We start from the raw sequence: 9302 nt of genomic DNA, 5'->3' as shown, positions 1-9302 counted from the left end.
CAAAATTCTTTTCACACGGTATATAAATATTACAACAAGGGCAAATACAGCCCCAATTACATACCGTATAACGGCACCCAAATTACGGGCTTGTCAAAAGGCCCAAAATAGAACCTACAAAAATCACCCAAATTAGAAGAAAAAATCCTGTTTCATAAGGGTGGAGAACCCAAAATATTTTTAAATTATTGTTAAATGTCGTTTTTTTGGCATATATATTTCAATTTGTTGTTTAGTCGCTTCATAACATGAAGTGAACATGAAATGCGTCTCGCGATTACCGTAAACCATGCCTGAGTGTCTGACGTCAGAATGTTGTAAAATATACTTCCTTTGTTTATGTCGTGAAATTCTCAACGATTCATAATAACACATGGCTGTCGGTTTGTGATACTGTTGATAGTATAGATTGACAAGTGGTCGTCATGCCAGGTCGTGGTAGACCTAAGACAACTGGTAAATCACATAATAAGAACAGCAGTTCATATATTCATGGAAAACGCACAATCGATGGCATTATTAAGTCTACAGGCGGGGGAATGGGGAGGTTTATCACACGACAGAACAGTCAGAAGACATCAGACGATATTGTTGACAAGGTCGAGGTCATTGACTTGTCGTCTGCAACAGCTGCCTTACAGTTGCCAGGTACGCTATGGATTTTTATTACATATTTTATGTGAGACTTTTATGTAATCTGCTTTGTACCAGCTTATTTTTAAACTTAAGTGAAAATTATTTTTATCCCATTTATGCCCAAATTAATTTATACCAAATTATATTGGAAGTTGAATTGAAATAGATGTGCGCCCAAATAGATGCTGTGATCATAATTAGGCTTACAAAATATAGCATAAGCTATTATATCTAGTACTTGATTTTTTTTTTTACTTTTCATGTTTAAAAACATGGCTTAACTCATACATTTAATTATAATAATAATTATTCTTTAGGTGGCACGGTGGTGTAGTGGTTAGCGCTGTCGCCTCACAGCAAGAAGGTCCGGGTTCAAGCCCCAGGGCCGGCGAGGGCCTTTCTGTGCGGAGTTTGCATGTTGTCCGCGTGGGTTTCCTCCGGGTGCTCCGGTTTCCCCCAAAGACATGCAGGTTAGGTTAACTGGTGACTCTAAATTGACCGTAGGTGTGAATGTGAGTGTGAATGGTTGTCTGTGTCTATGTGTCAGCCCTGTGATGACCTGGCGACTTGTCCAGGGTGTACCCCGCCTTTCGCCCGTAGTCAGCTGAGATAGGCTCCAGCTTGCCTGCGACCCTGTAGAACAGGATAAAGTGGCTAGAGATAATGAGATGAGATGAATTATTCTTTAAGGGCTGCACACAATTAAAAATCCAGTTATTAGTTTATTTCTCATCATCTCTAGCTGCTTTATCCTGTTCTACAGGGTCGCAGGCAAGCTGGAGCCTATCCCAGCTGACTACGGGCGAAAGGTGGGGTACACCCTGGACAAGTCGCCAGGTCATCACAGGGCTGACACATAGACACAGACAACCATTCACACCTACGGTCAATTCAGAGTCACCAGTTAACCTAACCTGCATGTCTTTGGACTGTGGGGGAAACCGGAGCACCCGGAGGAAACCCACACGGACAACATGCAAACTCCACACAGAAAGGCCCTTGCCGGCCCCGGGGCTCGAACCCAGGACCTTCTTGCTGTGAGGCGACAGCGCTAACCACTACACCACCGTGCCACCCCTATTCATTTATTTATTTTTGATATTTTGATTGTTCTAGATCATTATTGTTTCACTGTTTGAGATTTTAAAGTTCTCTGCTGCCCATACTCTTGTGCAAATAGATTGATATTGTTTCCCATTTTTCATGCATATAAAAAATTCATTAACTATTTCTCTCTTTTTTATTTATTCAGAATGTTGGAGAAAACTTTTGACTTTTTAGATACAGCACTACTTGCACATGATTATGTAATTTCTATTATTTTTATTGCTCGATATATTTATAACTGGTTAAAAAAATTACTAAAAATGATACGTCAAAAATTTTCGGCACGCTACGCGCAAAAATAGTAAAAAAAAAAAAAAATTAGGTGCCCAAATTAAAAACCTGTCTTTGCACCTGGACAAGAAGATGAATATTTTATGTATGAATATGAAATAGTGGTTGAAGGAGTCTCTGTGACGTCACAGGCTGGCAGCAGTAGCAGCAGCAACAGAAGCGAGAGCGCTGTTAACAGAGATGAGACGCCTCTGACACGGACCATTCATTCAGCCGCATTTATTATTCTTTTCTCATACTGTATAAAATTAATATGCCACTCTTATTATTAAATCACCATGGCGTGTGGTACCCCGGGCTCGGATTGCGGCAGCTGCAGATGAAGGTAACTATGCTTTCAGAAACGTTAGCTTTTCCTTCCCTACCCGTTTCCTGGTAAGTCCCGCCTTCTTCGTTCGGATTGGTTAGTAATGAGCGGTTTCTGCTATTCGATTTGTGTATCGGTCATATTTACAAGAAGACGACCAATGGGATGTGTCCGGTCAGAATGTGGGTGGGAAAACAACTCAGTCAAGCTAACCAAGTAATACAGGTTTTATTTTTTTGGCTAAATAATAATATTTAAAAGGAGCAGTAGGGGGAAGCGTTTTTGGTCAGTTATGACTGATAAATAAATTGCAGGCGAGTCTGTGAAGTCTACATGAGGCGGGGGAAAAGTAATTAGCAAGCTAGCAAAACAAAAACGTGAGCGCTAATAATAAACGCTGCAGTGATGTAGCTAGCCGGCTAAGCAGATCAACAAAACTAGCCTCCTTTTAGTGCACTCAACATGTAATTAGTGCGTTGCCAAGGTTACGCTCACATCCGAATGAATGCAGGTAAGTTAGTTAGCTAGCTAGCTGTGAATAATGAGACATGCATGTGTGTTTGCTAGCAGCTCTGATTTTAGCCTGCGACTGTGTGACCTTTAAATCTCTGAAGAAAAGCGACAAAATACTGAAACTCTTCACAAGCTGCAGTGTAACGGATCTGTTTTCTTCTCCAGCCGCAGTAGTAATGATCATCATCTCAACCACAGCAGTGTCTGAAGGTTGGAGGTGTTTTTAGCTGACTGAAGTCAACATTCAGAACCAGAACCAGAAATCAGAACTGAGTTTATTGCCAAGTCTGTTCTCACCTGCAAGGAATTTGCTCTTTTTGGTGATTAGTGCTTGAACAGGTGAGGTAAAAAAAAAATATTTTTAAGTGTGTGGAAGTCTTTATTTTATATCACAGCTGTTTTGCAGTCTTAAATAAATTCAGTTCAAGATTAGACATTTCACTTCGACTTCCTGTTTCCTACTAAAGTGTTTTAGGAGCTTTGTGTAAGTTTTTAGTTCTTTCTCAGTGTACCGTTGAATTATGTTAAATATTTTTCTCTTGAATTTGAAGACATTTCTCAATGTTTCATCAAGAACAGAAATTACGTTTACATTTCCTGAAGGAAATGCACAGTGGGCGGTACGGTGGTGGAGTGGTTAGCGCTGTCGCCTCACAGCAAGAAGGTCCGGGTTCGAGCCCCGTGGCCGGCGAGGGCCTTTCTATGCGGAGTTTGCATGTTGTCCGCGTGGGTTTCCTCCGGGTGCTCCGGTTTCCCCCACAGTCCAAAGACATGCAGGTTAGGTTAACTGGTGACTCTAACACTACGTTCACACTGCAATGCGCAATTCCGATTTTTTTGTGAGGTCGTTCACATTAACAAATATATGCGACTTGTATGTGATCCTCAGTATGAACGAAAAGCGACCTAAAAGTGTTCCGCATGCGCGTTCCAGGATACGACGACGTCACACGCAGTGAGCATGGCCAGTGTTTACGGAAGTAACCTAAAGTTTCCTGTGTATGACAGTAGCCAGCATGGAGTACCTGGCGATGATGCAGTTGTTGTTGCGACGGAGCCAGAACATGCACAGTAGCCTTAAGGAGGAGGTTGAGAAGGAAGAGGGCAAGGGTTTTGGCTCAGGCGTTCTGCGGGGTAGTGACTGCAACCTCCGTTCAAAGGAACGTGTGGGTGCGGAGTCGCATTGATGTCATGCGCCATGTTGTTGTAACTTTTTTTGAGAGACCCGCCGCCTACTTCAGCGCAGAATAGTGACGTTTGTGGCTTGTTGATGACGTGTAAGTCGGATGAATGCGACCTGGCGGTTCAGACTGAAGTCGCATATGAAAAGATCGGATAGGAATCGGAATTAGGACCACATATCCAAACGGCCTGGGTCGGATTTGAAAAAATCGGATCTGTGTCGTTCATATTGTCAATAAAAGATCGGATACAGGTCACATATGGGCGAAAAAATCGGATTTGAGTCACTTCAGCCTGCAGTGTGAACGTAGTGTTAATTGACCGTAGGTGTGAATGTGAGCAGGGTGCGATTTGTCAAAAAACCAGAAGGGGGGATGTTTTTTTTTTTAAAATCATGAAACGTCACAAAATTAAGGTAACAATAGGCTAACAGCTCAATAACATCCAATGATATCAAATGAATAACACTAAATGAAAACGAACACTAAACCAGAGATAGTAAATTCATCTTCCTATCTCTCTGACTTTAAATACACGAACACTAACACACAACAAAGTTCGCATTGCTTGTCGCGTTGCTGTGATGTTTCTCTCCCTCCGGATTAAATGGACAGTGACTCGAAAATCACTAAAATACATGAATACTAAATGAGCAGTTTGCTCTGATGGCGCAGTTCATGTGGCCTTTTCTGCTTTCCCGTCGGTGCGCTATCCGCCGCGTTTCGCCCTTCTTTAATCCACATTTCTGCGAATTTCTCAGCAGGGAAGGAACGCACGTCTGACCCACTGACAGCGAGGAAAAGAAGGCTGTTCAGTGTGGATACATTCATTCTGTTGCGCTCATCAATAAGGATGTGATTCATGGCGCTAAATCCACGTTCACACTCTGGATATTGTTATTATCTACAATGTATCTATTTGCTGGGGACGTTCGTGAACATCAAAGCTGCCACTTCGGGTCATTTTGAAAGTGAGTGCAATGTAGACCATAGAAAACTGTGTCACAACATGCCGGTCATGTCAACTTTTTTTTTGGTTTGTTTGTTTTATTGACGGGGTTGTCCCCGAGGATTTTTTTTCAGCAGAGATAAAAACCAGAGGGGGGGATGATCCCCACCATCCCCCCCAGCAAATCGCACCCAGAATGTGAGTGTGAATGGTTGTCTGTGTCTATGTGTCAGCCCTGTGATGACCTGGCGACTTGTCCAGGGTGTACCCCGCCTTTCGCCCGTAGTCAGCTGGGATAGGCTCCAGCTTGCCTGCGACCCTGTAGAACAGGATAAAGCGGCTACAGATAATGAGATGAGATGAGAAATACACAGTGCTTGAAAAGACATGAAAGAAAGTTTAAAAAAAAAAGGGAAAAGCAGTTCAGTAGATAGCAGTGTTGTGGTGGTCTGGGGCTCTTCGGGTTCACGGAGTATTTATATAGTAGAGCAGCGGCTACAATTATCGACACCTTAATGATCTTTTGGCTTTTGCAATACGTATATTGTGCATGAATAATTCCTCAAACTTCCACAGGGAAAAAATGAGTTGATTCACGATTACTTGGTGTATCAGATCACGTGACACCGTTTCACAATTATCGACACCTTTGTCCACAGTTATTGACACTGTTCCACAATTATTGACACCCAGATGATTATTTATATTTAAAAAAAAAATTGGTATGTGGTATTAAGTTAACAAAACATGCTTGAAAAGACATGAAAGAAAGTTTAAAAAAAAAAGGGAAAAGCAGTTCAGTAGATAGCAGTGTTGTGGTGGTCTGGGGCTCTTCGGGTTCACGGAGTATTTATACAGTAGAGCAGCGGCTACAATTATCGACACCTTAATGATCTTTTGGCTGTTGCAATACGTATATTGTGCATGAATAATTCCTCAAACTTCCACCGTGAAAAAATGAGTTGATTCACGATTACTTGGTGTATCAGATCACGTGACACCGTTTCACAATTATCGACACCTTTGTCCACAGTTATCGACACCGTGCCACAATTATTGACACCTTAGATGATTATTTGTATTAAAAAAAAAAATTGGTATGTGGTATTAAGTTAACAAAACATGCTTGAAAAGACATGAAAGTTTAAAAAAAAAAGGGAAAAGCAGTTCAATAGATAGTAGTGTTGTGGTGTTCCGGGTCGTTGCTTGGGTCTAGGGCTCTTCGGGTTCACGGAGTATTTATACAGTAGAGCAGCGGCTACAATTATCGACACCTTAACGATCTTTTGGCTTTTGCAATACGTATATTGTGCATGAATAATTACTCAAACTTCCACAGGGAAAAAATGAGTTGATTCACAATTACTTGGTGTATCAGATCACGTGACACTGTTCCACAATTATCGACACCTTTGTACACAGTTATTGACACTGTTCCACAATTAGTGACACCCAGATGATTATTTATGTTTGAAAAAAAATCGGTATGTGGTATTAAGTTAACAAAACGTGCTTGAAAAGACATGAAAGAAAGTTTTTTTTAAAAAAAAAAAGGGAAAAGCAGTTCAATAGATAGTAGTGTTGTGGTTGTCTAGGGCTCTTCGGGTTCACGGAGTATGCAGTAGAGCAGAGGCTGCAATTATCGACACCTTAACGATCTTTTGGCTGTTGCAATATGTATATTGTGCATGCATAATTACTCAAACTTCCACCGTGAAAAAATGAGTTGATTCACGATTACTTGGTGTATCAGATCACGTGACACCGTTTCACAATTATCGACACCTTTGTCCACAGTTATCGACACCGTGCCACAATTATTGACACCTTAGATGATTATTTGTATTAAAAAAAAAAAATTGGTATGTGGTATTAAGTTAACAAAACATGCTTGAAAAGACATGAAAGTTTAAAAAAAAAAAGGGAAAAGCAGTTCAATAGATAGTAGTGTTGTGGTGTTCCGGGTCGTTGCTTGGGTCTAGGGCTCTTCGGGTTCACGGAGTATTTATACAGTAGAGCAGCGGCTACAATTATCGACACCTTAACGATCTTTTGGCTTTTGCAATACGTATATTGTGCATGAATAATTACCCAAACTTCCACAGGGAAAAAATGAGTTGATTCACGATTACTTGGTGTATCAGATCACGTGACACTGTTCCACAATTATCGACACCTTTGTACACAGTTATTGACACTGTTCCACAATTATTGACACCCAGATGATTATTTATGTTTGAAAAAAAATCGGTATGTGGTATTAAGTTAACAAAACGTGCTTGAAAAGACATGAAAGAAAGTTTAAAAAAAAAGGGAAAAGCAGTTCAATAGATAGCAGTGTTGTGGTGGTCTGGGGCTCTTCGGGTTCACGGAGTATGTAGTAGAGCAGAGGCTGCAATTATCGACACCTTAACGATCTTTTGGCTGTTGCAATATGTATATTGTGCATGCATAATTACTCAAACTTCCACCGTGAAAAAATGAGTTGATTCATGATTACTTGGTGTATCGGATCATGTGACACCGTTCCACAATTATCGACACCTTTGTCCACAGTTATCAACACCGTTCCGCAATTATTGACACCCAGATGATTATTTGTATTAAAAAAAAATCGGTATGTGGTATTAAGTTAACAAAACATGATTGAAAAGACATGAAAGAAAGTTTAAAAAAAAAAAAAAAGGGAAAAGCAGTTCAATAGATAGTAGTGTTGTGGTGTTCCGGGTCGTTGCTTGGGTCTAGGGCTCTTCGGGTTCACGGAGTATTTATACAGTAGAGCAGCGGCTACAATTATCGACACCTTAACGATCTTTTGGCTGTTGCAATACGTATATTGTGCATGAATAATTCCTCAAACTTCCACAGGGAAAAAATGAGTTGATTCACGATTACTTGGTGTATCAGATCACGTGACACCGTTTCACAATTATCGACACCTTTGTCCACAGTTATCGACACCGTGCCACAATTATTGACACCTTAGATGATTATTTGTATTAAAAAAAAAAATTGGTATGTGGTATTAAGTTAACAAAACATGCTTGAAAAGACATGAAAGTTTAAAAAAAAAAAGGGAAAAGCAGTTCAATAGATAGTAGTGTTGTGGTGTTCCGGGTCGTTGCTTGGGTCTAGGGCTCTTCGGGTTCACGGAGTATTTATACAGTAGAGCAGCGGCTACAATTATCGACACCTTAACGATCTTTTGGCTTTTGCAATACGTATATTGTGCATGAATAATTCCTCAAACTTCCACAGGGAAAAAATGAGTTGATTCACAATTACTTGGTGTATCAGATCACGTGACACTGTTCCACAATTATCGACACCTTTGTACACAGTTATTGACACTGTTCCACAATTAGTGACACCCAGATGATTATTTATGTTTGAAAAAAAATCGGTATGTGGTATTAAGTTAACAAAACGTGCTTGAAAAGACATGAAAGAAAGTTTTTTTTAAAAAAAAAAAGGGAAAAGCAGTTCAATATATAGTAGTGTTGTGGTTGTCTAGGGCTCTTCGGGTTCACGGAGTATGCAGTAGAGCAGAGGCTGCAATTATCGACACCTTAACGATCTTTTGGCTGTTGCAATATGTATATTGTGCATGCATAATTACTCAAACTTCCACCGTGAAAAAATGAGTTGATTCACGATTACTTGGTGTATCAGATCACGTGACACCGTTTCACAATTATCGACACCTTTGTCCACAGTTATCGACACCGTGCCACAATTATTGACACCTTAGATGATTATTTGTATTAAAAAAAAAAAATCGGTATGTGGTATTAAGTTAACAAAACATGCTTGAAAAGACATGAAAGTTTAAAAAAAAAAAGGGAAAAGCAGTTCAATAGATAGTAGTGTTGTGGTGTTCCGGGTCGTTGCTTGGGTCTAGGGCTCTTCGGGTTCACGGAGTATTTATACAGTAGAGCAGCGGCTACAATTATCGACACCTTAACGATCTTTTGGCTTTTGCAATACGTATATTGTGCATGAATAATTACCCAAACTTCCACAGGGAAAAAATGAGTTGATTCACGATTACTTGGTGTATCAGATCACGTGACACTGTTCCACAATTATCGACACCTTTGTACACAGTTATTGACACTGTTCCACAATTATTGACACCCAGATGATTATTTATGTTTGAAAAAAAATCGGTATGTGGTATTAAGTTAACAAAACGTGCTTGAAAAGACATGAAAGAAAGTTTAAAAAAAAAGGGAAAAGCAGTTCAATAGATAGCAGTGTTGTGGTGGTCTGGGGCTCTTCGGGTTCACGGAGTATGTAGTAGAGCAGAGGCTGCAAT

General features: G+C 40.3%; 1 protein-coding gene across 2 annotated transcripts in view; it reads left to right on the top strand.

Annotated features, from left to right (window-relative positions):
• The first annotated feature begins 2175 nt into the window (after positions 1-2175).
• Positions 2176-9302, top strand: part of ttbk2b (tau tubulin kinase 2b) — an 80554-nt gene continuing 73427 nt past the window's right edge. For both annotated transcript variants that reach the window (XM_060916362.1, XM_060916361.1), the window contains exon 1: positions 2176-2359. The gene's annotated coding sequence lies outside the window, so the exon portion shown is untranslated. The remainder of the gene's footprint in view (positions 2360-9302) is intronic.

Source organism: Neoarius graeffei, chromosome 3 (genome assembly GCF_027579695.1).
Source record: "Neoarius graeffei isolate fNeoGra1 chromosome 3, fNeoGra1.pri, whole genome shotgun sequence".
In the NCBI taxonomy this organism is placed as follows: domain Eukaryota; kingdom Metazoa; phylum Chordata; class Actinopteri; order Siluriformes; family Ariidae; genus Neoarius; species Neoarius graeffei.
This window is presented reverse-complemented; position numbering and strand designations above follow the sequence as displayed.